Source organism: Kogia breviceps, chromosome 9, assembly GCF_026419965.1.
Source record: "Kogia breviceps isolate mKogBre1 chromosome 9, mKogBre1 haplotype 1, whole genome shotgun sequence".
Taxonomy (NCBI): domain Eukaryota; kingdom Metazoa; phylum Chordata; class Mammalia; order Artiodactyla; family Physeteridae; genus Kogia; species Kogia breviceps.
Window position 1 is genome coordinate 81,758,733 of NC_081318.1, and position 26,168 is coordinate 81,784,900.

Sequence of the window (26,168 nt, forward strand, 5' to 3'; positions counted from 1 at the left end):
GGTACACCGTGTGATCGGGAAAGCTTTCGAAAGCGCACCTCATTTTTCACCTCCGGGTGCTAGCGTCCGCCATTCCAGCCGCTTGACTAACAATTCCCCCACTTGCAGGATCAGCGTCTTGACACTCCTCTTTCGTAGTCTCTGCAAGTGGTCCGAAGGATGAACTGGAAGAGGGGCAACCTATGAGAGACCAGCTGGCGGTGTCGGACAGGCCCACGTCACTCTAATTTCCCATCACGAAGAGGAATTCACCAAAGGCTCGGCCTGCCTCGCCGCAAGCACAACAGGGCCTGAAGCAATCTGGCGCTATTGCGGCCAGCTCACACCAAAGCGACCTGCCAAACGGAGCTCTGGGGCACTGCACTTCACAAACCTGCCGAGCTCTAAATGATAACACTCGTCCAAAAACATACTGAGGTAAGGCCACGAAGGGGATTTGAACGCAAGGCAGAATTGCACGAAACGGAGTTCAGGAGGTAGATGGGAATGGCCTTCCCAGCACAGGAAAAGCGGCAGAACGTGGACAATGATGCAGTTGGCCAAAAAGGGCGTATGCGTTTTTTCCTGAATATATTCAGGAAAAAACGCATACGCCCTTTTTGGCCAACCAAGCACCCGGGGAGAGCAAATCGGCACTACAAAGAAATCTCACTCCCCCCCCCGGGCAAAAGAGCCATCCGGAAAATGTCTAAAAACCAGAAAGGCAGGACAGGCCAAGGAGATAAGGGAGCCTTGTCCAGTTGCCGGGAGGGACGCAAAATGCCAACAGCCACTCTGGAGAAGCGTATGCTCGTTCCTAAAACACGTACAGAACAGAACCACAGAGCATAGGGCACCTCCACACGTGGGCCTATATCTTGGGAAAACTAAAAATCAACCAGACGCAGGCACCCCAAAGTTTAGGGCTTCTCTCTTTACAACAACCTCGACTTCGGGACACCCTTCATATGCCGGGGAAGAGAGAAATGGACCAAGAATTTGTGCTACTTAGGTACGAGGGAATATCCCTCAGCCATGGAATCCATGTCATAAGGCTGGTTCCAGCATAATGAGTGGATTGAGGTACGATGATGCTATGTGAAATCTGTCCCACAGAAAAAGAAACTTGGGATATCACTTAGAGAGGGAATGTACAAATCGCTACCCACGATCCGAATGACAAAAGAGAACAGACTCACGCTTTTCGAAAACACACTTAGGCCTGCTTAAACGGAAAGGTGAGGTGGCGTGATGCATAAAAAACAACTTGGAAATGAGCACAGATACCGGTCGGAAAAGCAAATATATAATAGACACCACCTACTCCTTGCTCAGTGAACAGGACTCAACAGCTCCTATTCATCACAGAAGAATATATCACACTCGTAAGCATCTGAAAACCTAAGTATTGATATCTCTCTGTAAGTGAATCAATTGTGTGTCAAGAGGCATCAACACAGCACTGAAAATCAGCTAAAGCCCATTCTAAAAATACATTTCCAAAACACAGAAGAAAGAAGCACGGCGAGAGGGAGGGAAATTCTGCCAAAATGCGTTCAGGGGCTGTGATGCAACGAGGATTGACCACATCTACACCCACAGCGGCATAAGACATAAGGCTGGATACTCCTCAGGCTGAGAGGATTGCTGAGGTTGGAGGAGCAAAGGCAGAGCCTCTAGAGTTATACTGCGTGCTACCCATTCCATGGGTCCCACCTCTCCAGGTTCAAGGCAACTTTCCTACAGCCAAACCACTCATGCGAATCCCAGGGGATGGTACACCGTGTGATCGGGAAAGCTTTCGAAAGCGCACCTCATTTTTCACCTCCGGGTGCTAGCGTCCGCCATTCCAGCCACTTGACTAACAATTCCCCCACTTGCAGGATCAGCGTCTTGACACTCCTCTTTCGTAGTCTCTGCAAGTGGTCCGAAGGATGAACTGGAAGAGGGGCAACCTATGAGAGACCAGCTGGCGGTGTTCGGACAGGCCCACGTCACTCTAATTTCCCATCACGAAGAGGAATTCACCAAAGGCTCGGCCTGCCTCGCCGCAAGCACAACAGGGCCTGAAGCAATCTTGCACTATTGCGGCCAGCTCACACCAAAGCGACCTGCCAAACGGAGCTCTGGGGCACTGCACTTCACAAACCTGCCGAGCTCTAAATGATAACACTCGTCCAAAAACATACTGAGGTAAGGCCACGAAGGGGATTTGAACGCAAGGCAGAATTGCACGAAACGGAGTTCAGGAGGTAGATGGGAATGGCCTTCCCAGCACAGGAAAAGCGGCAGAACGTGGACAATGATGCAGTTGGCCAAAAAGGGCGTATGCGTTTTTTCCTGAATATATTCAGGAAAAAACGCATACGCCCTTTTTGGCCAACCAAGCACCCGGGAAGAGCAAATCGGCACTACAAAGAAATCTCACTCCCCCCCCCCCCCGGGGCAAAAGAGCCATCTGGAAAATGTCTAAAAACCACAAAGGCAGGACAGGCCAAGGGATAAGGGAGCCTTGTTCAGTTGCCGGGAGGTACGCAAAATGCCAACAGCCACTCTGGAGAAGCGTATGCTCGTTCCTAAAACATGTAGAGAACAGAACCGCAGCGCATAGGGCACCTCCACACATGGGCCTATCTCTTGGGAAAACTAAAAATCAACCAGACGCAGGCACCCCAAAGTTTAGGGATTCTCTCTTTACAACAACCTCGACTTCGGGACACCCTTCATATGCCGGGGAAGAGAGAAATGGACCAAGAATCTGTGCTACTTAGGTACGATGGAATATCCCTCAGCCACGGAATCCATGTCATAAGGCTGGTAGCAGCATAATGAGTGGATTGAGGTACGATGATGCTAAGTGAAATCTGTCCCACAGAAAAAGAACCTTGGGATATCACTCAGAGAGGGAATGTAAAAATCGCGACCCATGAACCGAATGACAAAAGAGAACAGACTCACGCTTTTCGAAAACACACTTAGGCCTGCTGAAGCGGAAAGGTGAGGTGGCGTGATGCATAAAACACGACTTGGAAATGAGCACAGATCCCGGTCGGAAAAGCAAATATATAATAGACACCACCTACTCCTTGCTCAGTGAACAGGACTCAACAGCTCCTATTCATCACAGAAGAATATATCAGACTCGTAAGCATCTGAAAACCTAAGTATTGATATGTCTCTGTAAGTGAATCAAGTGTGTGTCAAGCGGCATCAACACAGCACTGAAAATCAGCTAAAGCCCATTATAAAAACACATTTGCAGAACAGAGAAGAAAGAAGCACGGCGAGAGGGAGGGAAATTCTTCCAAAGTGCGTTCAGGGGCTGTGATGCAACCAGGATTGACCACACCTACACGAACAGCGGCATAAGACATAAGGCTGGATACTCCTCAGGCTGAGAGGATTGCTGAGGTTGGAGGAGCAAAGGCAGAGCCTCTAGAGTTATACTGCGTGCTACCCATTCCATGGGTCCCACCTCTCCAGGTTCAAGGCAACTTTCCTACAGCCAAACCACTCATGCGAATCCCAGGGGATGGTACACCGTGTGATCGGGAAAGCTTTCGAAAGCGCACCTCATTTTTCACCTCCGGGTGCTAGCGTCCGCCATTCCAGCCGCTTGACTAACAATTCCCCCACTTGCAGGATCAGCGTCTTGACACTCCTCTTTCGTAGTCTCTGCAAGTGGTCCGAAGGATGAACTGGAAGAGGGGCAACCTATGAGAGACCAGCTGGCGGTGTTCGGACAGGCCCACGTCACTCTAATTTCCCATCACGAAGAGGAATTCACCAAAGGCTCGGCCTGCCTCGCCGCAAGCACAACAGGGCCTGAAGCAATCTTGCACTATTGCGGCCAGCTCACACCAAAGCGACCTGCCAAACGGAGCTCTGGGGCACTGCACTTCACAAACCTGCCGAGCTCTAAATGATAACACTCGTCCAAAAACATACTGAGGTAAGGCCACGAAGGGGATTTGAACGCAAGGCAGAATTGCACGAAACGGAGTTCAGGAGGTAGATGGGAATGGCCTTCCCAGCACAGGAAAAGCGGCAGAACGTGGACAATGATGCAGTTGGCCAAAAAGGGCGTATGCGTTTTTTCCTGAATATATTCAGGAAAAAACGCATACGCCCTTTTTGGCCAACCAAGCACCCGGGGAGAGCAAATCGGCACTACAAAGAAATCTCACTCCCCCCCCGGGCAAAAGAGCCATCCGGAAAATGTCTAAAAACCAGAAAGGCAGGACAGGCCAAGGAGATAAGGGAGCCTTGTCCAGTTGCCGGGAGGGACGCAAAATGCCAACAGCCACTCTGGAGAAGCGTATGCTCGTTCCTAAAACACGTACAGAACAGAACCACAGAGCATAGGGCACCTCCACACGTGGGCCTAGATCTTGGGAAAACTAAAAATCAACCAGACGCAGGCAACCCAAAGTTTAGGGCTTCTCTCTTTACAACAACCTCGACTTCGGGACACCCTTCATATGCCGGGGAAGAGAGAAATGGACCAAGAATTTGTGCTACTTAGGTACGAGGGAATATCCCTCAGCCATGGAATCCATGTCATAAGGCTGGTTCCAGCATAATGAGTGGATTGAGGTACGATGATGCTAAGTGAAATCTGTCCCACAGAAAAAGAAACTTGGGATATCACTTAGAGAGGGAATGTACAAATCGCTACCCACGACCCGAATGACAAAAGAGAACAGACTCACGCTTTTCGAAAACACACTTAGGCCTGCTTAAGCGGAAAGGTGAGGTGGCGTGATGCATAAAAAACGACTTGGAAATGAGCACAGATACCGGTCGGAAAAGCAAATATATAATAGACACCACCTACTCCTTGCTCAGTGAACAGGACTCAACAGCTCCTATTCATCACAGAAGAATATATCAGACTCGTAAGCATCTGAAAACCTAAGTATTGATATCTCTCTGTAAGTGAATCAAGTGTGTGTCAAGAGGCATCAACACAGCACTGAAAATCAGCTAAAGCCCATTCTAAAAATACATTTCCAAAACACAGAAGAAAGAAGCACGGCGAGAGGGAGGGAAATTCTGCCAAAATGCGTTCAGGGGCTGTGATGCAACCAGGATTGACCACATCTACACCCACAGCGGCATAAGACATAAGGCTGGATACTCCTCAGGCTGAGAGGATTGCTGAGGTTGGAGGAGCAAAGGCAGAGCCTCTAGAGTTATACTGCGTGCTACCCATTCCATGGGTCCCACCTCTCCAGGTTCAAGGCAACTTTCCTACAGCCAAACCACTCATGGGAATCCCAGGGGATGGTACACCGTGTGAACGGGAAAGCTTTCGAAAGCGCACCTCATTTTTCACCTCCGGGTGCTAGCGTCCGCCATTCCAGCCGCTTGACTAACAATTCCCCCACTTGCAGGATCCGCGACTTGACACTCCTCTTTCGTAGTCTCTGCAAGTGGTCCGAAGGATGAACTGGAAGAGGGGCAACCTATGAGAGACCAGCTGGCGGTGTTCGGACAGGCCCACGTCACTCTAATTTCCCATCACGAAGAGGAATTCACCAAAGGCTCGGCCTGCCTCGCCGCAAGCACAACAGGGCCTGAAGCAATCTTGCGCTATTGCGGCCAGCTCACACCAAAGCGACCTGCCAAACGGAGCTCTGGGGCACTGCACTTCACAAACCTGCCGAGCTCTAAATGATAACACTCGTCCAAAAACATACTGAGGTAAGGCCACGAAGGGCATTTGAACGCAGGGCAGAATTGCACGAAACGGAGTTCAGGAGGTAGATGGGAATGGCCTTCCCAGCACAGGAAAAGCGGCAGAACGTGGACAATGATGCAGTTGGCCAAAAAGGGCGTATGCGTTTTTTCCTGAATATATTCAGGAAAAAACGCATACGCCCTTTTTGGCCAACCAAGCACCCGGGGAGAGCAAATCGGCACTACAAAGAAATCTCACTCCCCCCCCGGGCAAAAGAGCCATCCGGAAAATGTCTAAAAACCAGAAAGGCAGGACAGGCCAAGGAGATAAGGGAGCCTTGTCCAGTTGCCGGGAGGGACGCAAAATGCCCACAGGCACTCTGGAGAAGCGTATGCTCGTTCCTAAAACACGTACAGAACAGAACCACAGAGCATAGGGCACCTCCACACGTGGGCCTATATCTTGGGAAAACTAAAAATCAACCAGACGCAGGCACACCAAAGTTTAGGGCTTCTCTCTTTACAACAACCTCGACTTCGGGACACCCTTCATATGCCGGGGAAGAGAGAAATGGACCAAGAATTTGTGCTACTTAGGTACGAGGGAATATCCCTCAGCCATGGAATCCATGTCATAAGGCTGGTTCCAGCATAATGAGTGGATTGAGGTACGATGATGCTAAGTGAAATCTGTCCCACAGAAAAAGAAACTTGGGATATCACTTAGAGAGGGAATGTACAAATCGCTACCCACGACCCGAATGACAAAAGAGAACAGACTCACGCTTTTCCAAAACACACTTAGGCCTGCTTAAGCGGAAAGGTTAGGTGGCGTGATGCATAAAAAACAACTTGGAAATGAGCACAGATACCGGTCGGAAAAGCAAATATATAATAGACACCACCTACTCCTTGCTCAGTGAACAGGACTCAACAGCTCCTATTCATCACAGAAGAATATATCAGACTCGTAAGCATCTGAAAACCTAAGTATTGATATCTCTCTGTAAGTGAATCAAGTGTGTGTCAAGCGGCATCAACACAGCACTGAAAATCAGCTAAAGCCCATTCTAAAAATACATTTCCAAAACACAGAAGAAAGAAGCACGGCGAGAGGGAGGGAAATTCTGCCAAAATGCGTTCAGGGGCTGTGATGCAACCAGGATTGACCACATCTACACCCACAGCGGCATAAGACATAAGGCTGGATACTCCTCAGGCTGAGAGGATTGCTGAGGTTGGAGGAGCAAAGGCAGAGCCTCTAGAGTTATACTGCGTGCTACCCATTCCATGGGTCCCACCTCTCCAGGTTCAAGGCAACTTTCCTACAGCCAAACCACTCATGCGAATCCCAGGGGATGGTACACCGTGTGATCGGGAAAGCTTTCGAAAGCGCACCTCATTTTTCACCTCCGGGTGCTAGCGTCCGCCATTCCAGCCGCTTGACTAACAATTCCCCCACTTGCAGGATCAGCGTCTTGACACTCCTCTTTCGTAGTCTCTGCAAGTGGTCCGAAGGATGAACTGGAAGAGGGGCAACCTATGAGAGACCAGCTGGCGGTGTTCGGACAGGCCCACGTCACTCTAATTTCCCATCACGAAGAGGAATTCACCAAAGGCTCGGCCTGCCTCGCCGCAAGCACAACAGGGCCTGAAGCAATCTTGCACTATTGCGGCCAGCTCACACCAAAGCGACCTGCCAAACGGAGCTCTGGGGCACTGCACTTCACAAACCTGCCGAGCTCTAAATGATAACACTCGTCCAAAAACATACTGAGGTAAGGCCACGAAGGGGATTTGAACGCAAGGCAGAATTGCACGAAACGGAGTTCAGGAGGTAGATGGGAATGGCCTTCCCAGCACAGGAAAAGCGGCAGAACGTGGACAATGATGCAGTTGGCCAAAAAGGGCGTATGCGTTTTTTCCTGAATATATTCAGGAAAAAACGCATACGCCCTTTTTGGCCAACCAAGCACCCGGGGAGAGCAAATCGGCACTACAAAGAAATCTCACTCCCCCCCCCGGGCAAAAGAGCCATCCGGAAAATGTCTAAAAACCAGAAAGGCAGGACAGGCCAAGGAGATAAGGGAGCCTTGTCCAGTTGCCGGGAGGGACGCAAAATGCCAACAGCCACTCTGGAGAAGCGTATGCTCGTTCCTAAAACACGTACAGAACAGAACCACAGAGCATAGGGCACCTCCACACGTGGGCCTATATCTTGGGAAAACTAAAAATCAACCAGACGCAGGCACCCCAAAGTTTAGGGCTTCTCTCTTTACAACAACCTCGACTTCGGGACACCCTTCATATGCCGGGGAAGAGAGAAATGGACCAAGAATTTGTGCTACTTAGGTACGAGGGAATATCCCTCAGCCATGGAATCCATGTCATAAGGCTGGTTCCAGCATAATGAGTGGATTGAGGTACGATGATGCTATGTGAAATCTGTCCCACAGAAAAAGAAACTTGGGATATCACTTAGAGAGGGAATGTACAAATCGCTACCCACGATCCGAATGACAAAAGAGAACAGACTCACGCTTTTCGAAAACACACTTAGGCCTGCTTAAGCGGAAAGGTGAGGTGGCGTGATGCATAAAAAACAACTTGGAAATGAGCACAGATACCGGTCGGAAAAGCAAATATATAATAGACACCACCTACACCTTGCTCAGTGAACAGGACTCAACAGCTCCTATTCATCACAGAAGAATATATCACACTCGTAAGCATCTGAAAACCTAAGTATTGATATCTCTCTGTAAGTGAATCAATTGTGTGTCAAGAGGCATCAACACAGCACTGAAAATCAGCTAAAGCCCATTCTAAAAATACATTTCCAAAACACAGAAGAAAGAAGCACTTCGAGAGGGAGGGAAATTCTGCCAAAATGCGTTCAGGGGCTGTGATGCAACCAGGATTGACCACATCTACACCCACAGCGGCATAAGACATAAGGCTGGATACTCCTCAGGCTGAGAGGATTGCTGAGGTTGGAGGAGCAAAGGCAGAGCCTCTAGAGTTATACTGCGTGCTACCCATTCCATGGGTCCCACCTCTCCAGGTTCAAGGCAACTTTCCTACAGCCAAACCACTCATGCGAATCCCAGGGGATGGTACACCGTGTGATCGGGAAAGCTTTCGAAAGCGCACCTCATTTTTCACCTCCGGGTGCTAGCGTCCGCCATTCCAGCCGCTTGACTAACAATTCCCCCACTTGCAGGATCAGCGTCTTGACACTCCTCTTTCGTAGTCTCTGCAAGTGGTCCGAAGGATGAACTGGAAGAGGGGCAACCTATGAGAGACCAGCTGGCGGTGTTCGGACAGGCCCACGTCACTCTAATTTCCCATCACGAAGAGGAATTCACCAAAGGCTCGGCCTGCCTCGCCGCAAGCACAACAGGGCCTGAAGCAATCTTGCACTATTGCGGCCAGCTCACACCAAAGCGACCTGCCAAACGGAGCTCTGGGGCACTGCACTTCACAAACCTGCCGAGCTCTAAATGATAACACTCGTCCAAAAACATACTGAGGTAAGGCCACGAAGGGGATTTGAACGCAAGGCAGAATTGCACGAAACGGAGTTCAGGAGGTAGATGGGAATGGCCTTCCCAGCACAGGAAAAGCGGCAGAACGTGGACAATGATGCAGTTGGCCAAAAAGGGCGTATGCGTTTTTTCCTGAATATATTCAGGAAAAAACGCATACGCCCTTTTTGGCCAACCAAGCACCCGGGGAGAGCAAATCGGCACTACAAAGAAATCTCACTCCCCCCCCGGGTAAAAGAGCCATCCGGAAAATGTCTAAAAACCAGAAAGGCAGGACAGGCCAAGGAGATAAGGGAGCCTTGTTCAGTTGCCGGGAGGGACGCAAAATGCCAACAGCCACTCTGGAGAAGCGTATGCTCGTTCCTAAAACATGTACAGAACAGAACCACAGAGCATAGGGCACCTCCACACGTGGGCCTATATCTTGGGAAAACTGAAAATCAACCAGACGCAGGCACCCCAAAGTTGAGGGCTTCTCTCTTTACAACAACCTCGACTTCGGGACACCCTTCATATGCCGGGGAAGAGAGAAATGGACCAAGAATTTGTGCTACTTAGGTACGAGGGAATATCCCTCAGCCATGGAATCCATGTCATAAGGCTGGTTCCAGCATAATGAGTGGATTGAGGTACGATGATGCTAAGTGAAATCTGTCCCACAGAAAAAGAAACTTGGGATATCACTTAGAGAGGGAATGTACAAATCGCTACCCACGACCCGAATGACAAAAGAGAACAGACTCACGCTTTTCGAAAACACACTTAGGCCTGCTTAAGCGGAAAGGTGAGGTGGCGTGATGCATAAAACACGACTTGGAAATGAGCACAGATACCGGTCGGAAAAGCAAATATATAATAGACACCACCTACTCCTTGCTCAGTGAACAGGACTCAACAGCTCCTATTCATCACAGAAGAATATATCGGACTCGTAAGCATCTGAAAACCTAAGTATTGATATCTCTCTGTAAGTGAATCAAGTGTGTGTCAAGAGGCATCAACACAGCACTGAAAATCAGCTAAAGCCCATTCTAAAAATACATTTCCAAAACACAGAAGAAAGAAGCACGGCGAGAGGGAGGGAAATTCTGCCAAAATGCGTTCAGGGGCTGTGATGCAACCAGGATTGACCACATCTACACCCACAGCGGCATAAGACATAAGGCTGGATACTCCTCAGGCTGAGAGGATTGCTGAGGTTGGAGGAGCAAAGGCAGAGCCTCTAGAGTTATACTGCGTGCTACCCATTCCATGGGTCCCACCTCTCCAGGTTCAAGGCAACTTTCCTACAGCCAAACCACTCATGGGAATCCCAGGGGATGGTACACCGTGTGATCGGGAAAGCTTTCGAAAGCGCACCTCATTTTTCACCTCCGGGTGCTGGCGTCCGCCATTCCAGCCGCTGGACTAACAATTTTCCCACTTGGAGGGTCAGCGTCTTGACACTCCTCTTTCGTAGTCTCTTCAATTGGTCCGAAGGATGAACAGGAAGAGGGGGAACCAATGAGAGACCAGCTGGTGGTGTTCGGACAGGCCCATGTCACTCCAATTTCCCATCACGAAGAGGAATTCAGCAAAGGCTCGGCCTGCCACGCCGCAAGCACAACAGGGCCTGAAGCAATCTTGCGCTATTGCGGCCAGCTCACACCAAAGCGACCTGCCAAACGGAGCTCTGGGGCACTGCACTTCACAAACCTGCCGAGCTCTAAATGATAACACTCGTCCAAAAACATACTGAGGTAAGGCCACGAAGGGGATTTGAACGCAAGGCAGAATTGCACGAAACGGAGTTCAGGAGGTAGATGGGAATGGCCTTCCCAGCACAGGAAAAGCGGCAGAACGTGGACAATGATGCAGTTGGCCAAAGAGGGCGTATGCGTTTTTTCCTGAATATATTCAGGAAAAAACGCATACGCCCTTTTTGGCCAACCAAGCCCGGGGAGAGCAAATCGGCACTACAAAGAAATCTCACTCCCCCCCCGGGCAAAAGAGCCATCCGGAAAATGTCTAAAAACCAGAAAGGCAGGACAGGCCAAGGAGATAAGGGAGCCTTGTCCAGTTGCCGGGAGGGACGCAAAATGCCCACAGGCACTCTGGAGAAGCGTATGCTCGTTCCTAAAACACGTACAGAACAGAACCACAGAGCATAGGGCACCTCCACACGTGGGCCTATATCTTGGGAAAACTAAAAATCAACCAGACGCAGGCACCCCAAAATTTAGGGCTTCTCTCTTTACAACAACCTCGACTTCGGGACACCCTTCATATGCCGGGGAAGAGAGAAATGGACCAAGAATTTGTGCTACTTAGGTACGAGGGAATATCCCTCAGCCATGGAATCCATGTCATAAGGCTGGTTCCAGCATAATGAGTGGATTGAGGTACGATGATGCTAAGTGAAATCTGTCCCACAGAAAAAGAAACTTGGGATATCACTTAGAGAGGGAATGTACAAATCGCTACCCACGACCCGAATGACAAAAGAGAACAGACTCACGCTTTTCCAAAACACACTTAGGCCTGCTTAAGCGGAAAGGTGAGGTGGCGTGATGCATAAAAAACAACTTGGAAATGAGCACAGATACCGGTCGGAAAAGCAAATATATAATAGACACCACCTACTCCTTGCTCAGTGAACAGGACTCAACAGCTCCTATTCATCACAGAAGAATATATCAGACTCGTAAGCATCTGAAAACCTAAGTATTGATATCTCTCTGTAAGTGAATCAAGTGTGTGTCAAGCGGCATCAACACAGCACTGAAAATCAGCTAAAGCCCATTCTAAAAATACATTTCCAAAACACAGAAGAAAGAAGCACGGCGAGAGGGAGGGAAATTCTGCCAAAATGCGTTCAGGGGCTGTGATGCAACCAGGATTGACCACATCTACACCCACAGCGGCATAAGACATAAGGCTGGATACTCCTCAGGCTGAGAGGATTGCTGAGGTTGGAGGAGCAAAGGCAGAGCCTCTAGAGTTATACTGCGTGCTACCCATTCCATGGGTCCCACCTCTCCAGGTTCAAGGCAACTTTCCTACAGCCAAACCACTCATGCGAATCCCAGGGGATGGTACACCGTGTGATCGGGAAAGCTTTCGAAAGCGCACCTCATTTTTCACCTCCGGGTGCTAGCGTCCGCCATTCCAGCCGCTTGACTAACAATTCCCCCACTTGCAGGATCAGCGTCTTGACACTCCTCTTTCGTAGTCTCTGCAAGTGGTCCGAAGGATGAACTGGAAGAGGGGCAACCTATGAGAGACCAGCTGGCGGTGTCGGACAGGCCCACGTCACTCTAATTTCCCATCACGAAGAGGAATTCACCAAAGGCTCGGCCTGCCTCGCCGCAAGCACAACAGGGCCTGAAGCAATCTTGCACTATTGCGGCCAGCTCACACCAAAGCGACCTGCCAAACGGAGCTCTGGGGCACTGCACTTCACAAACCTGCCGAGCTCTAAATGATAACACTCGTCCAAAAACATACTGAGGTAAGGCCACGAAGGGGATTTGAACGCAAGGCAGAATTGCACGAAACGGAGTTCAGGAGGTAGATGGGAATGGCCTTCCCAGCACAGGAAAAGCGGCAGAACGTGGACAATGATGCAGTTGGCCAAAAAGGGCGTATGCGTTTTTTCCTGAATATATTCAGGAAAAAACGCATACGCCCTTTTTGGCCAACCAAGCACCCGGGGAGAGCAAATCGGCACTACAAAGAAATCTCACTCCCCCCCCCGGGCAAAAGAGCCATCCGGAAAATGTCTAAAAACCAGAAAGGCAGGACAGGCCAAGGAGATAAGGGAGCCTTGTCCAGTTGCCGGGAGGGACGCAAAATGCCAACAGCCACTCTGGAGAAGCGTATGCTCGTTCCTAAAACACGTACAGAACAGAACCACAGAGCATAGGGCACCTCCACACGTGGGCCTATATCTTGGGAAAACTAAAAATCAACCAGACGCAGGCACCCCAAAGTTTAGGGCTTCTCTCTTTACAACAACCTCGACTTCGGGACACCCTTCATATGCCGGGGAAGAGAGAAATGGACCAAGAATTTGTGCTACTTAGGTACGAGGGAATATCCCTCAGCCATGGAATCCATGTCATAAGGCTGGTTCCAGCATAATGAGTGGATTGAGGTACGATGATGCTATGTGAAATCTGTCCCACAGAAAAAGAAACTTGGGATATCACTTAGAGAGGGAATGTACAAATCGCTACCCACGATCCGAATGACAAAAGAGAACAGACTCACGCTTTTCGAAAACACACTTAGGCCTGCTTAAACGGAAAGGTGAGGTGGCGTGATGCATAAAAAACAACTTGGAAATGAGCACAGATACCGGTCGGAAAAGCAAATATATAATAGACACCACCTACTCCTTGCTCAGTGAACAGGACTCAACAGCTCCTATTCATCACAGAAGAATATATCACACTCGTAAGCATCTGAAAACCTAAGTATTGATATCTCTCTGTAAGTGAATCAATTGTGTGTCAAGAGGCATCAACACAGCACTGAAAATCAGCTAAAGCCCATTCTAAAAATACATTTCCAAAACACAGAAGAAAGAAGCACGGCGAGAGGGAGGGAAATTCTGCCAAAATGCGTTCAGGGGCTGTGATGCAACGAGGATTGACCACATCTACACCCACAGCGGCATAAGACATAAGGCTGGATACTCCTCAGGCTGAGAGGATTGCTGAGGTTGGAGGAGCAAAGGCAGAGCCTCTAGAGTTATACTGCGTGCTACCCATTCCATGGGTCCCACCTCTCCAGGTTCAAGGCAACTTTCCTACAGCCAAACCACTCATGCGAATCCCAGGGGATGGTACACCGTGTGATCGGGAAAGCTTTCGAAATCGCACCTCATTTTTCACCTCCGGGTGCTAGCGTCCGCCATTCCAGCCGCTTGACTAACAATTCCCCCACTTGCAGGATCAGCGTCTTGACACTCCTCTTTCGTAGTCTCTGCAAGTGGTCCGAAGGATGAACTGGAAGAGGGGCAACCTATGAGAGACCAGCTGGCGGTGTTCGGACAGGCCCACGTCACTCTAATTTCCCATCACGAAGAGGAATTCACCAAAGGCTCGGCCTGCCTCGCCGCAAGCACAACAGGGCCTGAAGCAATCTTGCGCTATTGCGGCCAGCTCACACCAAAGCGACCTGCCAAACGGAGCTCTGGGGCACTGCACTTCACAAACCTGCCGAGCTCTAAATGATAACACTCGTCCAAAAACATACTGAGGTAAGGCCACGAAGGGGATTTGAACGCAAGGCAGAATTGCACGAAACGGAGTTCAGGAGGTAGATGGGAATGGCCTTCCCAGCACAGGAAAAGCGGCAGAACGTGGACAATGATGCAGTTGGCCAAAAAGGGCGTATGCGTTTTTTCCTGAATATATTCAGGAAAAAACGCATACGCCCTTTTTGGCCAACCAAGCACCCGGGGAGAGCAAATCGGCACTACAAAGAAATCTCACTCCCCCCCCGGGTAAAAGAGCCATCCGGAAAATGTCTAAAAACCAGAAAGGCAGGACAGGCCAAGGAGATAAGGGAGCCTTGTTCAGTTGCCGGGAGGGACGCAAAATGCCAACAGCCACTCTGGAGAAGCGTATGCTCGTTCCTAAAACATGTACAGAACAGAACCACAGAGCATAGGGCACCTCCACACGTGGGCCTATATCTTGGGAAAACTGAAAATCAACCAGACGCAGGCACCCCAAAGTTGAGGGCTTCTCTCTTTACAACAACCTCGACTTCGGGACACCCTTCATATGCCGGGGAAGAGAGAAATGGACCAAGAATTTGTGCTACTTAGGTACGAGGGAATATCCCTCAGCCATGGAATCCATGTCATAAGGCTGGTTCCAGCATAATGAGTGGATTGAGGTACGATGATGCTAAGTGAAATCTGTCCCACAGAAAAAGAAACTTGGGATATCACTTAGAGAGGGAATGTACAAATCGCTACCCACGACCCGAATGACAAAAGAGAACAGACTCACGCTTTTCGAAAACACACTTAGGCCTGCTTAAGCGGAAAGGTGAGGTGGCGTGATGCATAAAACACGACTTGGAAATGAGCACAGATACCGGTCGGAAAAGCAAATATATAATAGACACCACCTACTCCTTGCTCAGTGAACAGGACTCAACAGCTCCTATTCATCACAGAAGAATATATCAGACTCGTAAGCATCTGAAAACCTAAGTATTGATATCTCTCTGTAAGTGAATCAAGTGTGTGTCAAGAGGCATCAACACAGCACTGAAAATCAGCTAAAGCCCATTCTAAAAATACATTTCCAAAACACAGAAGAAAGAAGCACGGCGAGAGGGAGGGAAATTCTGCCAAAATGCGTTCAGGGGCTGTGATGCAACCAGGATTGACCACATCTACACCCACAGCGGCATAAGACATAAGGCTGGATACTCCTCAGGCTGAGAGGATTGCTGAGGTTGGAGGATCAAAGGCAGAGCCTCTAGAGTTATACTGCGTGCTACCCATTCCATGGGTCCCACCTCTCCAGGTTCAAGGCAACTTTCCTACAGCCAAACCACTCATGCGAATCCCAGGGGATGGTACACCGTGTGATCGGGAAAGCTTTCGAAAGCGCACCTCATTTTTCACCTCCGGGTGCTAGCGTCCGCCATTCCAGCCGCTTGACTAACAATTCCCCCACTTGCAGGATCAGCGTCTTGACACTCCTCTTTCGTAGTCTCTGCAAGTGGTCCGAAGGATGAACTGGAAGAGGGGCAACCTATGAGAGACCAGCTGGCGGTGTTCGGACAGGCCCACGTCACTCTAATTTCCCATCACGAAGAGGAATTCACCAAAGGCTCGGCCTGCCTCGCCGCAAGCACAACAGGGCCTGAAGCAATCTTGCACTATTGCGGCCAGCTCACACCAAAGCGACCTGCCAAACGGAGCTCTGGGGCACTGCACTTCACAAACCTGCCGAGCTCTAAATGATAACACTCGTCCAAAAACATACTGAGGTAAGGCCACGAAGGGGATTTGAACGCAAGGCAGAATTGCACGAAACGGAGTTCAGGAGGTAGATGGGAATGGCCTTCCCAGCACAGGAAAAGCGGCAGAACGTGGACAATGATGCAGTTGGCCAAAAAGGGCGTATGCGTTTTTTCCTGAATATATTCAGGAAAAAACGCATACGCCCTTTTTGGCCAACCAAGCACCCGGGGAGAGCAAATCGGCACTACAAAGAAATCTCACTCCCCCCCCCGGGCAAAAGAGCCATCCGGAAAATGTCTAAAAACCAGAAAGGCAGGACAGGCCAAGGAGATAAGGGAGCCTTGTCCAGTTGCCGGGAGGGACGCAAAATGCCAACAGCCACTCTGGAGAAGCGTATGCTCGTTCCTAAAACACGTACAGAACAGAACCACAGAGCATAGGGCACCTCCACACGTGGGCCTATATCTTGGGAAAACTAAAAATCAACCAGACGCAGGCACCCCAAAGTTTAGGGCTTCTCTCTTTACAACAACCTCGACTTCGGGACACCCTTCATATGCCGGGGAAGAGAGAAATGGACCAAGAATTTGTGCTACTTAGGTACGAGGGAATATCCCTCAGCCATGGAATCCATGTCATAAGGCTGGTTCCAGCATAATGAGTGGATTGAGGTACGATGATGCTAAGTGAAATCTGTCCCGCAGAAAAAGAAACTTGGGATATCACTTAGAGAGGGAATGTACAAATTGCTACCCACGACCCGAATGACAAAAGAGAACAGACTCACGCTTTTCGAAAACACACTTAGGCCTGCTTAAGCGGAAAGGTGAGGTGGCGTGATGCATAAAAAACGACTTGGAAATGAGCACAGATACCGGTCGGAAAAGCAAATATATAATAGACACCACCTACTCCTTGCTCAGTGAACAGGACTCAACAGCTCCTATTCATCACACAAGAATATATCGGACTCGTAAGCATCTGAAAACCTAAGTATTGATATCTCTCTCTAAGTGAATCAAGTGTGTGTTAAGCGGCATCAACACAGCACTGAAAATCAGCTAAAGCCCATTCTAAAAATACATTTCCAAAACACAGAAGAAAGAAGCACGGCGAGAAGGAGGGAAATTCTGCCAAAATGCGTTCAGGGGCTGTGATGCAACCAGGATTGACCACATCTACACCCACAGCGGCATAAGACATAAGGCTGGATACTCCTCAGGCTGAGAGGATTGCTGAGGTTGGAGGAGCAAAGGCAGAGCCTCTAGAGTTATACTGCGTGCTACCCATTCCATGGGTCCCACCTCTCCAGGTTCAAGGCAACTTTCCTACAGCCAAACCACTCATGGGAATCCCAGGGGATGGTACACCGTGTGATCGGGAAAGCTTTCGAAAGCGCACCTCATTTTTCACCTCCGGGTGCTAGCGTCCGCCATTCCAGCCGCTTGACTAACAATTCCCCCACTTGCAGGATCAGCGTCTTGACACTCCTCTTTCGTAGTCTCTGCAAGTGGTCCGAAGGATGACCTGGAAGAGGGGCAACCAATGAGAGACCTGCTGGCGGTGTTCGGACAGGCCCACGTCACTCTAATTTCCCAACATGAAGAGGAATTCACCAAAGGCTCGGCCTGCCTCGCCGGAAGCACAACAGGGACTGAAGCAATCTTCCGCTACTCCGGCCAGCTCACACCAAAGCGAGTTGCCAAACGGAGCTCTGGGGCACTGCACTTCACAAACCTGCCGAGCTCTAAATGATAACACTCGTCCAAAAACATACTGAGGTAAGGCCACGAAGGGGATTTGAACGCAAGGCAGAATTGCACGAAACGGAGTTCAAGAGGTACATGGGAATGGCCTTCCCAGCACAGGAAAAGCGGCAGAACGTGGACAATGATGCAGTTGGCCAAAAAGGGCGTATGCGTTTTTTCCTGAATATATTCAGGAAAAAACGCATACGCCCTTTTTGGCCAACCAAGCACCCGGGAAGAGCAAATCGGCACTACAAAGAAATCTCACTCCCCCCCCCCCCCCCCGGGGCAAAAGAGCCATCTGGAAAATGTCTAAAAACCACAAAGGCAGGACAGGCCAAGGGATAAGGGAGCCTTGTTCAGTTGCCGGGAGGTACGCAAAATGCCAACAGCCACTCTGGAGAAGCGTATGCTCGTTCCTAAAACATGTAGAGAACAGAACCGCAGCGCATAGGGCACCTCCACACATGGGCCTATCTCTTGGGAAAACTAAAAATCAACCAGACGCAGGCACCCCAAAGTTTAGGGATTCTCTCTTTACAACAACCTCGACTTCGGGACACCCTTCATATGCCGGGGAAGAGAGAAATGGACCAAGAATCTGTGCTACTTAGGTACGATGGAATATCCCTCAGCCACGGAATCCATGTCATAAGGCTGGTAGCAGCATAATGAGTGGATTGAGGTACGATGATGCTAAGTGAAATCTGTCCCACAGAAAAAGAACCTTGGGATATCACTCAGAGAGGGAATGTAAAAATCGCGACCCATGAACCGAATGACAAAAGAGAACAGACTCACGCTTTTCGAAAACACACTTAGGCCTGCTGAAGCGGAAAGGTGAGGTGGCGTGATGCATAAAACACGACTTGGAAATGAGCACAGATCCCGGTCGGAAAAGCAAATATATAATAGACACCACCTACTCCTTGCTCAGTGAACAGGACTCAACAGCTCCTATTCATCACAGAAGAATATATCACACTCGTAAGCATCTGAAAACCTAAGTATTGATATGTCTCTGTAAGTGAATCAAGTGTGTGTCAAGCGGCATCAACACAGCACTGAAAATCAGCTAAAGCCCATTATAAAAACACATTTGCAGAACAGAGAAGAAAGAAGCACGGCGAGAGGGAGGGAAATTCTTCCAAAGTGCGTTCAGGGGCTGTGATGCAACCAGGATTGACCACACCTACACGAACAGCGGCATAAGACATAAGGCTGGATACTCCTCAGGCTGAGAGGATTGCTGAGGTTGGAGGAGCAAAGGCAGAGCCTCTAGAGTTATACTGCGTGCTACCCATTCCATGGGTCCCACCTCTCCAGGTTCAAGGCAACTTTCCTACAGCCAAACCACTCATGCGAATCCCAGGGGATGGTACACCGTGTGATCGGGAAAGCTTTCGAAAGCGCACCTCATTTTTCACCTCCGGGTGCTAGCGTCCGCCATTCCAGCCGCTTGACTAACAATTCCCCCACTTGCAGGATCAGCGTCTTGACACTCCTCTTTCGTAGTCTCTGCAAGTGGTCCGAAGGATGAACTGGAAGAGGGGCAACCTATGAGAGACCAGCTGGCGGTGTTCGGACAGGCCCACGTCACTCTAATTTCCCATCACGAAGAGGAATTCACCAAAGGCTCGGCCTGCCTCGCCGCAAGCACAACAGGGCCTGAAGCAATCTTGCACTATTGCGGCCAGCTCACACCAAAGCGACCTGCCAAACGGAGCTCTGGGGCACTGCACTTCACAAACCTGCCGAGCTCTAAATGATAACACTCGTCCAAAAACATACTGAGGTAAGGCCACGAAGGGGATTTGAACGCAAGGCAGAATTGCACGAAACGGAGTTCAGGAGGTAGATGGGAATGGCCTTCCCAGCACAGGAAAAGCGGCAGAACGTGGACAATGATGCAGTTGGCCAAAAAGGGCGTATGCGTTTTTTCCTGAATATATTCAGGAAAAAACGCATACGCCCTTTTTGGCCAACCAAGCACCCGGGGAGAGCAAATCGGCACTACAAAGAAATCTCACTCCCCCCCCGGGCAAAAGAGCCATCCGGAAAATGTCTAAAAACCAGAAAGGCAGGACAGGCCAAGGAGATAAGGGAGCCTTGTCCAGTTGCCGGGAGGGACGCAAAATGCCAACAGCCACTCTGGAGAAGCGTATGCTCGTTCCTAAAACACGTACAGAACAGAACCACAGAGCATAGGGCACCTCCACACGTGGGCCTATATCTTGGGAAAACTAAAAATCAACCAGACGCAGGCAACCCAAAGTTTAGGGCTTCTCTCTTTACAACAACCTCGACTTCGGGACACCCTTCATATGCCGGGGAAGAGAGAAATGGACCAAGAATTTGTGCTACTTAGGTACGAGGGAATATCCCTCAGCCATGGAATCCATGTCATAAGGCTGGTTCCAGCATAATGAGTGGATTGAGGTACGATGATGCTAAGTGAAATCTGTCCCACAGAAAAAGAAACTTGGGATATCACTTAGAGAGGGAATGTACAAATCGCTACCCACGACCCGAATGACAAAAGAGAACAGACTCACGCTTTTCGAAAACACACTTAGGCCTGCTTAAGCGGAAAGGTGAGGTGGCGTGATGCATAAAAAACGACTTGGAAATGAGCACAGATACCGGTCGGAAAAGCAAATATATAATAGACACCACCTACTCCTTGCTCAGTGAACAGGACTCAACAGCTCCTATTCATCACAGAAGAATATATCAGACTCGTAAGCATCTGAAAACCTAAGTATTGATATCTCTCTGTAAGTGAATCAAGTGTGTGTCAAGAGGCATCAACACAGCACTGAAAATCAGCTAAAGCCCATTCTAAAAATACATTTCCAAAACACAGAAGAAAGAAGCACGGCGAGAGGGAGGGAAATTCTGCCAAAATGCGTTCAGGGGCTGTGATGCAACCAGGATTGACCACATCTACACCCACAGCGGCATAAGACATAAGGCTGGATACTCCTCAGGCTGAGAGGATTGCTGAGGTTGGAGGAGCAAAGGCAGAGCCTCTAGAGTTATACTGCGTGCTACCCATTCCATGGGTCCCACCTCTCCAGGTTCAAGGCAACTTTCCTACAGCCAAACCACTCATGGGAATCCCAGGGGATGGTACACCGTGTGAACGGGAAAGCTTTCGAAAGCGCACCTCATTTTTCACCTCCGGGTGCTAGCGTCCGCCATTCCAGCCGCTTGACTAACAATTCCCCCACTTGCAGGATCCGCGTCTTGACACTCCTCTTTCGTAGTCTCTGCAAGTGGTCCGAAGGATGAACTGGAAGAGGGGCAACCTATGAGAGACCAGCTGGCGGTGTTCGGACAGGCCCACGTCACTCTAATTTCCCATCACGAAGAGGAATTCACCAAAGGCTCGGCCTGCCTCGCCGCAAGCACAACAGGGCCTGAAGCAATCTTGCGCTATTGCGGCCAGCTCACACCAAAGCGACCTGCCAAACGGAGCTCTGGGGCACTGCACTTCACAAACCTGCCGAGCTCTAAATGATAACACTCGTCCAAAAACATACTGAGGTAAGGCCACGAAGGGCATTTGAACGCAGGGCAGAATTGCACGAAACGGAGTTCAGGAGGTAGATGGGAATGGCCTTCCCAGCACAGGAATAGCGGCAGAACGTGGACAATGATGCAGTTGGCCAAAAAGGGCGTATGCGTTTTTTCCTGAATATATTCAGGAAAAAACGCATACGCCCTTTTTGGCCAACCAAGCACCCGGGGAGAGCAAATCGGCACTACAAAGAAATCTCACTCCCCCCCCGGGCAAAAGAGCCATCCGGAAAATGTCTAAAAACCAGAAAGGCAGGACAGGCCAAGGAGATAAGGGAGCCTTGTCCAGTTGCCGGGAGGGACGCAAAATGCCCACAGGCACTCTGGAGAAGCGTATGCTCGTTCCTAAAACACGTACAGAACAGAACCACAGAGCATAGGGCACCTCCACACGTGGGCCTATATCTTGGGAAAACTAAAAATCAACCAGACGCAGGCACACCAAAGTTTAGGGCTTCTCTCTTTACAACAACCTCGACTTCGGGACACCCTTCATATGCCGGGGAAGAGAGAAATGGACCAAGAATTTGTGCTACTTAGGTACGAGGGAATATCCCTCAGCCATGGAATCCATGTCATAAGGCTGGTTCCAGCATAATGAGTGGATTGAGGTACGATGATGCTAAGTGAAATCTGTCCCACAGAAAAAGAAACTTGGGATATCACTTAGAGAGGGAATGTACAAATCGCTACCCACGACCCGAATGACAAAAGAGAACAGACTCACGCTTTTCCAAAACACACTTAGGCCTGCTTAAGCGGAAAGGTTAGGTGGCGTGATGCATAAAAAACAACTTGGAAATGAGCACAGATACCGGTCGGAAAAGCAAATATATAATAGACACCACCTACTCCTTGCTCAGTGAACAGGACTCAACAGCTCCTATTCATCACAGAAGAATATATCAGACTCGTAAGCATCTGAAAACCTAAGTATTGATATCTCTCTGTAAGTGAATCAAGTGTGTGTCAAGCGGCATCAACACAACACTGAAAATCAGCTAAAGCCCATTCTAAAAATACATTTCCAAAACACAGAAGAAAGAAGCACGGCGAGAGGGAGGGAAATTCTGCCAAAATGCGTTCAGGGGCTGTGATGCAACCAGGATTGACCACATCTACACCCACAGCGGCATAAGACATAAGGCTGGATACTCCTCAGGCTGAGAGGATTGCTGAGGTTGGAGGAGCAAAGGCAGAGCCTCTAGAGTTATACTGCGTGCTACCCATTCCATGGGTCCCACCTCTCCAGGTTCAAGGCAACTTTCCTACAGCCAAACCACTCATGCGAATCCCAGGGGATGGTACACCGTGTGATCGGGAAAGCTTTCGAAAGCGCACCTCATTTTTCACCTCCGGGTGCTAGCGTCCGCCATTCCAGCCGCTTGACTAACAATTCCCCCACTTGCAGGATCAGCGTCTTGACACTCCTCTTTCGTAGTCTCTGCAAGTGGTCCGAAGGATGAACTGGAAGAGGGGCAACCTATGAGAGACCAGCTGGCGGTGTTCGGACAGGCCCACGTCACTCTAATTTCCCATCACGAAGAGGAATTCACCAAAGGCTCGGCCTGCCTCGCCGCAAGCACAACAGGGCCTGAAGCAATCTTGCGCTATTGCGGCCAGCTCACACCAAAGCGACCTGCCAAACGGAGCTCTGGGGCACTGCACTTCACAAACCTGCCGAGCTCTAAATGATAACACTCGTCCAAAAACATACTGAGGTAAGGCCACGAAGGGGATTGGAACGCAAGGCAGAATTGCACGAAACGGAGTTCAGGAGGTAGATGGGAATGGCCTTCCCAGCACAGGAAAAGCGGCAGAACGTGGACAATGATGCAGTTGGCCAAAAAGGGCGTATGCGTTTTTTCCTGAATATATTCAGGAAAAAACGCATACGCCCTTTTTGGCCAACCAAGCACCCGGGGAGAGCAAATCGGCACTACAAAGAAATCTCACTCCCCCCCCGGGCAAAAGAGCCATCCGGAAAATGTCTAAAAACCAGAAAGGCAGGACAGGCCAAGGAGATAAGGGAGCCTTGTCCAGTTGCCGGGAGGGACGCAAAATGCCAACAGCCACTCTGGAGAAGCGTATGCTCGTTCCTAAAACACGTACAGAACAGAACCACAGAGCATAGGGCACCTCCACACGTGGGCCTATATCTTGGGAAAACTAAAAATCAACCAGACGCAGGCACCCCAAAGTTTAGGGCTTCTCTCTTTACAACAACCTCGACTTCGGGACACCCTTCATATGCCGGGGAAGAGAGAAATGGACCAAGAATTTGTGCTACTTAGGTACGAGGGAATATCCCTCAGCCATGGAATCCATGTCATAAGGCTGGTTCCAGCATAATGAGTGGATTGAGGTACGATGATGCTAAGTGAAATCTGTCCCACAGAAAAAGAAACTTGGGATATCACTTAGAGAGGGAATGTACAAATCGCTACCCACGACCCGAATGACAAAAGAGAACAGACTCACGCTTTTCCAAAACACACTTAGGCCTGCTTAAGCGGAAAGGTGAGGTGGCGTGATGCATAAAAAACAACTTGGAAATGAGCACAGATACCGGTCGAAAAAGCAAATATATAATAGACACCACCTACTCCTTGCTCAGTGAACAGGACTCAACAGCTCCTATTCATCACAGAAGAATATATCAGACTCGTAAGCATCTGAAAACCTAAGTATTGATATCTCTCTGTAAGTGAATCAAGTGTGTGTCAAGCGGCATCAACACAGCACTGAAAATCAGCTAAAGCCCATTCTAAAAATACATTTCCAAAACACAGAAGAAAGAAGCACGGCGAGAGGGAGGGAAATTCTGCCAAAATGCGTTCAGGGGCTGTGATGCAACCAGGATTGACCACATCTACACCCACAGCGGCATAAGACATAAGGCTGGATACTCCTCAGGCTGAGAGGATTGCTGAGGTTGGAGGAGCAAAGGCAGAGCCTCTAGAGTTATACTGCGTGCTACCCATTCCATGGGTCCCACCTCTCCAGGTTCAAGGCAACTTTCCTACAGCCAAACCACTCATGGGAATCCCAGGGGATGGTACACCGTGTGATCGGGAAAGCTTTCGAAAGCGCACCTCATTTTTCACCTCCGGGTGCTAGCGTCCGCCATTCCAGCCGCTTGACTAACAATTCCCCCACTTGCAGGATCAGCGTCTTGACACTCCTCTTTCGTAGTCTCTGCAAGTGGTCCGAAGGATGAACTGGGAGAGGGGCAACCTATGAGACACCAGCAGGCGGTGTTCGGACAGGCCCACGTCACTCTAATTTCCCATCACGAAGAGGAATTCACCAAAGGCTCGGCCTGCCTCGCCGCAAGCACAACAGGGCCTGAAGCAATCTGGCGCTATTGCGGCCAGCTCACACCAAAGCGACCTGCCAAACGGAGCTCTGGGGCACTGCACTTCACAAACCTGCCGAGCTCTAAATGATAACACTCGTCCAAAAACATACTGAGGTAAGGCCACGAAGGGGATTTGAACGCAAGGCAGAATTGCACGAAACGGAGTTCAGGAGGTAGATGGGAATGGCCTTCCCAGCACAGGAAAAGCGGCAGAACGTGGACAATGATGCAGTTGGCCAAAAAGGGCGTATGCGTTTTTTCCTGAATATATTCAGGAAAAAACGCATACGCCCTTTTTGGCCAACCAAGCACCCGGGGAGAGCAAATCGGCACTACAAAGAAATCTCACTCCCCCCCCGGGCAAAAGAGCCATCCGGAAAATGTCTAAAAACCAGAAAGGCAGGACAGGCCAAGGAGATAAGGGAGCCTTGTCCAGTTGCCGGGAGGGACGCAAAATGCCAACAGCCACTCTGGAGAAGCGTATGCTCGTTCCTAAAACACGTACAGAACAGAAACACAGAGCATAGGGCACCTCCACACGTGGGCCTATATCTTGGGAAAACTAAAATTCAACCAGACGCAGGCACACCAAAGTTTAGGGATTCTCTCTTTACAACAACCTCGACTTCGGGACACCCTTCATATGCCGGGGAAGAGAGAAATGGACCAAGAAGTTGTGCTACTTAGGTACGAGGGAATATCCCTCAGCCATGGAATCCATGTCATAAGGCTGGTTCCAGCATAATGAGTGGATTGAGGTACGATGATGCTAAGTGAAATCTGTCCCACAGAAAAAGAAACTTGGGATATCACTTAGAGAGGGAATGTACAAATCGCTACCCACGACCCGAATGACAAAAGAGAACAGACTCACGCTTTTCCAAAACACACTTAGGCCTGCTTAAGCGGAAAGGTGAGGTGGCGTGATGCATAAAAAACAACTTGGAAATGAGCACAGATACCGGTCGAAAAAGCAAATATATAATAGACACCACCTACTCCTTGCTCAGTGAACAGGACTCAACAGCTCCTATTCATCACAGAAGAATATATCAGACTCGTAAGCATCTGAAAACCTAAGTATTGATATCTCTCTGTAAGTGAATCAAGTGTGTGTCAAGCGGCATCAACACAGCACTGAAAATCAGCTAAAGCCCATTCTAAAAATACATTTCCAAAACACAGAAGAAAGAAGCACGGCGAGAGGGAGGGAAATTCTGCCAAAATGCGTTCAGGGGCTGTGATGCAACCAGGATTGACCACATCTACACCCACAGCGGCATAAGACATAAGGC